Genomic DNA, 8662 nt, shown 5'->3' on the forward strand with positions numbered 1-8662 from the left:
TTGGCACCGTGCAAAGCCTGATTGGAGCTGCAGGTGATAAAATGGAAACTGAAATATTTAAAGCAGAATCTCCCAAATCAGGCTGATCCCATAAATGAGCTTTGTGGGATGTCTACAGGAGGGGGAAAAGAAAAAAAAAAAAGGAATTAAAAACTGGGATGACAGTTCCAGTGTACCTTCCCTTCAGCCTGAGGAACGGAATCCAGAAATGGAGGTGCCAGGAGCTGCCAGCAGCTGTGGGGGCTCAGAGCCAGGCTCTGCTGAGCCTTGAACACAAACCCACAAATAAATTCACAAACTGAACTTGGGCTGGGCACCCTGGAGAGGGGCAGGGAACTGCCAGGAGCCAGGGGTGCCCTGGAAAATCCACCTGAGTGTGAGGAAAATCTTCTTTATTTGTGGGCACCTGTTGTGGCACTGTTAGCGTTCAGAAACACATGATCACATCAGCCATTATGTGTGGTGCTTTTTATTCAAGAGCTCTGGGAATTGGGGTGGTTTCCACCCAAATCTGATTCCAACCATACATTCGAGGTGAACATGTTTTATATTCTATTGTTATATAACTTTCATGTTAATTGTCAAACTTATATTGTTCTATTGTATACACAGATTTCAGCTAAACATAGCCCTCTTTAAATTTCCAATAGTTTCTCGTGATTCTTCCTATGGTTATATAATAATTATATTTAATTACTAAACAATCATCATATCTAACAATTCTATCATTTATCATACTGCTTACACAGGTGCAGTGACCTGAGAAAACACAAAGCCCCACATTTTCAAAGGCTATTTTTAACATTTTCCAGGGCTCCACTATCAGCACTAGGACAGGAAATAACTCGATGTGGACATGCTGCTTTTTCAAGGCAAAAAGAGACTTTTTAACTTCTGACCCCAACATTTCTAGATTTCCAAAAGTGACAGTGGGTTGCAGGGTGACAGTGCCACCTCTCCAATGACACTGCACAAACCAACAGCCCATCTAATTTCTCCCATAAAGGAATGCAAAACAATGAGTTATTTACAGGAATTGTGTGAGAAAGTTCCTTACAAGAATGTCAACATCAGAAGGCCTGGAAAAACTTAAAAACTCAGGGTGACAGGGCCTCCCAGGCCCCTGGGGAACAATTCCTGCCCAGATCCCTCTGCAGTGCAGCCCTGCACCTCTCATCCCCTGGGAAATCCTGCGTCCTCATCTGGGAGAGCACAGAGAATCCCTCCCTGCAAAACTGAGATTTCCCTCGCAGCACCCGGCCCGGCCTGGCCAGAGCCCATTCCAGCTGGAAATCTCACTCCAGACATAAAAATCGGGGTTTTGCAGAGCTCCCAGGAACCGAAAGGATGGGAGATGCTGGGACTTACTCAAAATGCTGCCCATAAAAGGGGGAAATGAGTCAGAGACACCCTGAGGGCAGCTTGGCTTTCTGAGGGAAGCAGGGAATGCTGTGCGGGGCTGGAAGAGCCTTTGCAGCAGGAAATGCCCCAGAGAGCGGCTGGGAGCTCTGCCCTGGGTCCTGGCAGGGTCCCGGGAACCCGAGCAGCCCCGAGCCCCTGCAGGCGGCACCAGGCTGATTGAGAGCCCTGGAATTTCCCTGGATGTTGTGTTTTCCTCTGGCTACAGCCAGGCCTGCTCCATGAACCAATTTGTCCCTCGGAGCATTAATTGTTTAACATCAGATCTTAACGAGCTTTCAGCACTAAACCCAGCATTCCTCTGCCCCCAGCAGAAAAATCCCATTTACAGGAGAAGCTCAGGGCCGGGAGCCAGCTCTGAGGACTGAAATTGTGTTTCCTTCAGCCACTCATTTCCTGAGCCTCCTGAACACGGGCCACGAGGGCGTTTTTGTCATTTTCTGCCACTTTTTGGTGTGCTTGGCCAAAGCCCTGACATCTCCCACCCCGGCAGGCCTGGCCCTGCTCCTGTACCACGCTGCAGTCGCTTCCCAGCTGCTCTGCTGCATCTGCACCAAACTCCTTTATGCATTTTAAATGATCTAAAATCTGAATTAAAGCCTCTGCCCCTGAGCTGGGAGCTCTCCTGAGGTCAGCTCACCCCACAGGATCCCAGCCAGGTGCTGGGTTGGTGACACCCAGCTCCCCATTCCTCTGAGGGGAATGACAAACAATGCAGGGCAGCGTTTGCTGGAGGGATTTGATTGTTTTAATGTGATATTTCCAGCCTTAGAGATTCCATGATTCCAGCTCCTTTTGTCCTGAGATATTGAGCAGCTTTCATAGAGCTCCAGCCTGCTTTGGGTGGGAAGGGACCTAAAAATTCATCCCACCCCACCCATGGCAGGGACACCTCCCACTGTCCCAGGTGCTCCAGCCCCAGTGTCCAGCCTGGCCTTGGGCACTGCCAGGGATGCAGGGGCAGCCCCAGCTGCTCTGGGCACAATTCCTAATTCCCAAAATCCCACCTAAACCTGCTCAGTTTGAAGCCCTTTCCCTTTCCACCCAAAAACCCTGGAAAGCCCAAGGTAACCAAGGTCCCACCACGGCGCTGAGCTCTGGCATAAATCCTGATTTAACCCAGACCTGAGCACAGCAGGATCCTGTGTTCCAGCCTCGTGTTCCTGCTCCACACTTTGCTGTTCCCAAAGGGCTGCTGTGGTTTATTTGTGCTTTGAAGATGAAGGTGGAGGTTTCAGCGATAGGAAGCCACATCCTTCCCTCCCTTTGTGCTGTTCCTCTCCCCCTGCTCTCCCTCAGCATCCCAGCTGCTTCCACAAGCACACCCAGCTCTTCCCCGGAGCTGGGAAAAACTTTTCAGGTGCAGCTCTTTCATTTGGCAAAAAACCATTTGGGGCAGGCAAAGCTGTTTAAAAATTCAAATGAGGTTTTCAAATGGTGTTTGAGCTCAGGAATTCGGAAACATTTCCTGAAACACAGGAGCTGGTTGCAGAGAGACTGGAAATGAATTCTGGATGAAAGTGAAGCGGGAGGAGAAAAAAGACCCCTTTTAACACAAAACATGTTTTGAAAATTACCATTTCAGGGCATGAATTTGTGTTGCATTTGATCTGAAGTTAATGAGGTCTGCTCAGGTACCCAGCTGCCACAGAGCCATGGAATCCCAGGATCATTCAGGCTGGAAGACAACTCCAGGATCAGCTGTGCCTGAGCTCACCTTGGCTCAGCCCTGAGCTCCGAGTGCCACCTCCAGGAATTCCTTGGGCACCCCCAGGGATGGGCACTCCAACCCTCCCTGGGCAAACAGGGCTGCAAACACAGCCTGAGCAGCAGGAAAAGATCCCAAAAATGCCAGAGGGGGTGGCCTGAGGAGCTCCTTCCCTGCTGGAGGCTGGGGCTGTCCAGCTCCAGGCCCATTCCCTGTTCCCAGACATTCCCAGGGCTGGGCACACACCCTGGGCCCCCAGCAGAACCAGGGACGGAGCTTTTAGAACAAGGATCAATTCCTGGAGGGATTTATCGAGGAATTCAACAAGGAATTTATCGAGGAATTTAACAAGGATGAATTCCTGAGCTGGCTGTGCCAGCCCTGGGCTGGGCTGGGGTGGCACTGGGAGTGATTCAGGGCACAGAGGACCCCTGTGCCAGCCCTGGGGGATCCCTGTGCCAGCCTGGACATCCTCTCAAAGGGTGAGAAAGTTCTGGAATGGCTGCCCGGGGAGGTGGTGGAGTCCCCATCCCTGGGTGTGTTTAACAAAGCCTGGATGTGGCACTGGGGGCCAGGGTGTGGGTGAGGTGTTGGGGCTGGGCTGGACTCGAGGATCCTGGAGGTCTCTTCAAGGACTGAATTCACTTTCTGTTCTCCCACTGAACGGGCCAGAGTGAAGTGATTCTGTCAAATCCACCCCTCTCCCAGTTTCCATTATCCCAGGTTGTTCCAAGCCCCTCCAACCTGGCCTAGGACACTTCCAGGGATGGGGCAGATCCATTCCTGCAGTTTGGAAGCCTTGGGGCAGAGGATCTCCCCTCCATCAGCCCCTGCATCCTCTCCCAGAGCTTCCCACAGGAAATCCCATCTCGCCTCTCATCCTCAGTCAAAACAGAGATGCCATGCCCCAAATTTGTTTGATAATTGCATTTTCTCATTACCCTCCCATCATTCTGGGTGCCAGCAGTGTCCAGGCTGTTTACACCCACCATGAAATTGTTAGAGTTCAAAAACACATAATCACATCAGCCATTATATGTGGTGCTTTTTATTCAAGGGCTCTGGGAATCGGGGTGGTTTCCACCCAAATCTGACTCCCACCATACATTTGAGGTGAACGTGTTTTATATTCTATTGTTATATAACTTTCATGTTAATTATTAAACTTATATTGTTCTACTGTATACACAGATTTCAGCTAAACATAGCCCCCTTTAAATTTCCAACATAGTTTCTCATGATTCTTCTTATGGTTATATAATAATTATATTTAATTACTAAACAATCATCACATCTAACAATTATATCATTTATCATACTGCTTACACAGGTGCAGTGACCTGAGAAAACACAAACCCCAATATTTTCAGACTTTCTTTAACATTTTCCAGGGCTCCACTATCAAAATTGGCAGAGGATAATGGAGATGGCACAGGCCCACCCAGAGCCATGCTGCAGCTCCACCTGCCCTGACCCTGCCATCCCATAATCTGCTTTTTAGGGTGCTCTCAGGGGCTGAGGCTGTGCTCAGAATGGTGACACCGCTCTGCTGCTGCAAGGAGAGCGCTGGGAAGGGCTCCCCACCCACCACAGCACAGCCACCAAAGCCACATCCCCAAACCTTTCTCCCACTCTGAAGGATTTTCCCAAGAAGGACAGTGACAAACAGCCAGGTGTCCGCAGGACAGCAGGTTCTGTACATCCCTGGCTGCTGCCAAAGCCACGAGCACCACTCTGCCTCTCCACGCCCTGCAGGGCCACGGAATGCCAGCCTGGTTGGGGCAGGAAGGGACCTCCCAGCCCAGCTCATTCCAGCCCTAAAAATCCACTTTAAAAATGCGGCGTGCAGCGCTGCCTCTCGGTTCAGATGTGGCAGGGAGTTCGAGGCACCCAGTGCAGGTGAGCTTTGCCCCCTGCAGGTGTAAGGAGCCCTTTCCCACCGTGTTCTCCCGCTGAACAGCAGCCCCGGCTCGGCGGCGATGGCACTGACAGATTTACAGAGAGCGCTGCTGAACTCCCCAGCTCCTGCCGCGCACAGAAGGCTCCATCTAGTGTCACACGGGCACATTCCCGGGGAAAAAAGGGGGAAAAGGGGGCGAAAGGCAGTGGATAATAATTGCTATGGGTTTTTTAAGATGCCCTGGCAACAAAACAACAACAACAAAAAAAAGCAAAAGTAAAATTATTTTCCTACCGTGCTTTTCTGTACACAGCAGCTTCAAAGACCAGATCTTCCATTGTGGCTTTCTTTGGAAAAGGGAGGGACAGGGCCCAGGGAAGGGCTCCCAGTGCCAGAGGGCAGGGCTGGATGGGAGATCGGGAATTGGGAATTGTTCCCTGGCAGGGTGGGCAGCCCTGGCACAGGTGCCCAGAGCAGCTGGGGCTGCCCCTGCATCCCTGGCAGTGCCCAAGGCCGGGCTGGACACTGGGGCTGGGAGCAGCTGGGACAGTGGGAGGTGTCCCTGCCATGGCAGGGGTGGCTCTGGGGGGGTTTGGGGTCCCTCCCACCCAAACCATTCTGGGATTCTCTGATGGCTCACACGTGGTCCATGAATTCTGCTGGCATCATTGCTCACCCCAGGATCTGCATTGGGACCAGCACTGGACCCACATCCAGGAGGAATCTGAGCAGCCCTCGGGGGCAGAGCTGGCACTGCCAGACTGTGCCAGGCCCAGGCACTCAGGGAGGGCTCAGCCCCGACACTGAGGGCAGAAATGCCAGGCTGGTTCTGCCAGGAGCCCGAAATCCCTGAGAGTTCAAATCTTCCTGACAGCTCCAGCCTGCCCGGGGCAGCATTCCCAGTTTAACCCAAACCTTCCCGGTGGCAGGAAAGCCTCAGCTCCTGCACGTCCTTCAGAGGCACCCGTGGCACCCCGGGTTCAGAGCTGCTCCCTGGGGCACTCAGACTGAGCAGCAACATCAGCTGCTATTGGCATCATCATCATCATCATCATTATACTACTATTATTATTATTACTATTAGGATTACTGTTATTATGATTATTACTATTATTCCCAAGCATTTGATCTGAGAAATGGCTGAAAAGTCCAGATTTGTCTTGGGAACAGCAGCCAATGAATTTAAATTGAAAGTTTAAATGAATCCCCAACAAAGCCACGTTGGACAGCTCCCTGTGAGACCAGGGGATGCTGGGCTAAGGAGCTCCAGCCCTGTGGCCCCTCCTCTTGTCCCCATTTCCCACCCACCCCACAGCATTCCCTGCCCCTTTATTCCCCGTTATCCCACCCCACAGCATTCCCTGCCCCGTTATTCCCTGTTATCCCACCCTGCAGCATCCCCAGTCCCATTATCCTTCTATCCCATTATCCCAGCACAACATTCCAAGTCCCATTATCCCACTATCCCGTTATCCCGAGGCAGCATCCCCAGTCCTGTTATCCCTCTATCCTGCTGGGGATAATAGGGCTGGGGATGCTGCTCCATTACCCTGGTGAAGCATCCCCAGCCCTGTTATCCCATTATCCCGCTATCCTGGCCCCATTACCCTGGTGCAGCATCCCCAGCCCTGTTATCCCATTATCCCGCTATCCTGGCCCCATTACCCTGGAGCAGCATCCCCAGCCCTGTTATCCCATTATCCCGCTATCCTGGCCCCATTACCCTGGAGCAGCATCCCCAGCCCTGTTATCCCATTATCCCACTATCCCAGCCCCATTACCCTGGAGCAGCATCCCCAGCCCTGTTATCCCATTATCCCGCTATCCTGGCCCCATTATCCTGGAGCAGCATCCCAGCCCTGTTATCCTGCTATCTCTCTATCCCATTATCCCCCTATCCTGTTATCCCGCTATCTCTTTATCCTGCTCTCCCATTATCCCTCTATCCCGTTATCCTGCTATTCCGTTTTCCTGCTATTCCTCTATCCCTCTATCCCATTATCCCTCCCTCCTGCTATCCCTCTATCCCACTCTCCCGTTATCCCGCTATCTTTCCTACCCCATTATCCCTCTCTCCCGTTATCCCTCTCTCCCACTATCTCACTCTCCCCCTCTATCCCGTTATCCCTCTGTCCTGTTACCCCCTATCTCGTTATCCCATTACCCCTCTGTCCCGTTATCCCATTATCCCGTTATCTCTCTGCCCCTCTGTCCCATTATCCCTCTGTCCCATTATCCCGTTATCCCTCCATCCCGTTATCCCTCCATCCCGTTATCCCTCTGTCCCGTTATCCCGTTATCCCTCTGTCCCGATATCCCTCTATCCCACTATCCCATTATCCCCTCTATCCCATTATCCCTCTGTCCCGCTCCCCGCGCTTCGCGGTGCCCAGCACCGCCCTGTGGCCATGCACGGCGCTGCCGCCGCCAGGAAAAATCCCCGGGATTGGTTTTCCCCATGAAATACCCCCCTAATTAAAATCATGAACTAACCCAAATTTACCCATAAAATACCCCCTAACTAAAATCATGAACTAACCCAAATTTACCCATAAAATACCCCCTAATTAAAATCATTAACCCAAATTTACCCATAAAATACCCCCCTAACTAAAATCATGAACTAACCCAAATTTACCCATAAAATACCCCCCTTACTAAAATCGTGAACTAACCCAAATTTACCCATAAAATACTCCCTAATTAAAATCATGAACCAACCCAAATTTCCCCTCGGCCAGGCAGAAGCCCTCAATGTTCACATGCAGCCAGGTTAACTTTTAATTTAAATCCCAGGTATTGATTGCATCCCCGATCTCAACCAGGTGACACTTCCATTTCAAACCTGGAATATTTCATGGAGGTTGGAAGGAATTTCTTATCCCAGCACTGAGGAGGTGACAGAGGTGACAATTATCTGCTAGGTGAAGTTATTTCAGGTATTTAGTAGCACAGAGGGTTTAATCACTGGCTGTTCCTCTCTTCATCTTCCTTAGGAATATTTGGGGTTTTTTTTCCTAATATCCCAACATTAAATTGCAGGGAAAAAATAATCCAGCTGAAATGTTGGGACAAACAAGGGAAATAACGCAAAATAAGGAGGGAAATACAGACAAGGCACCCACAGCTTCCCTGGGCACCCTGTGCCAGGGAACAACTCCTTCCCAATATCCCATACTGGAATAAATAAAAATACAAATTGTCAGGAATCAACTGCTATTCCCTGCTGCTCTGTTGCACGTCTATAAATCCATTAACAGGACTCCATAAACCCCAAATAAATTCCACTACACTGAATTCTGAAGGAAAACTAAATAGCATTTGGTATTTAGTATTTAATTAAAGCTTCTAACTCCTTACTTCACCACAGGGGTGCTACGTTTTGCTGTAATAAATTATTTTCTTCCTACTGAAAACTACCTGAATGCATTTGCAATTCACTTAAGAGGATTAATTAAGGCTTGTTTTCATGACAAGGATTTTTTTTAAAGCAATTAAAATCGGGTTTAAAGTTATAACACATATTTGATAGCAATTACTAAAACTAATCCTAGAAAATTAAATATCCATCCCTAGGAATCCTCTAGCACATGGAAGGACCTGCTTCCCTGCAGCCAACCTTCTCCACATTGGGA

Source organism: Agelaius phoeniceus, chromosome 9 (genome assembly GCF_051311805.1).
Source record: "Agelaius phoeniceus isolate bAgePho1 chromosome 9, bAgePho1.hap1, whole genome shotgun sequence".
NCBI classification, from domain to species: Eukaryota; Metazoa; Chordata; class Aves; order Passeriformes; family Icteridae; genus Agelaius; species Agelaius phoeniceus.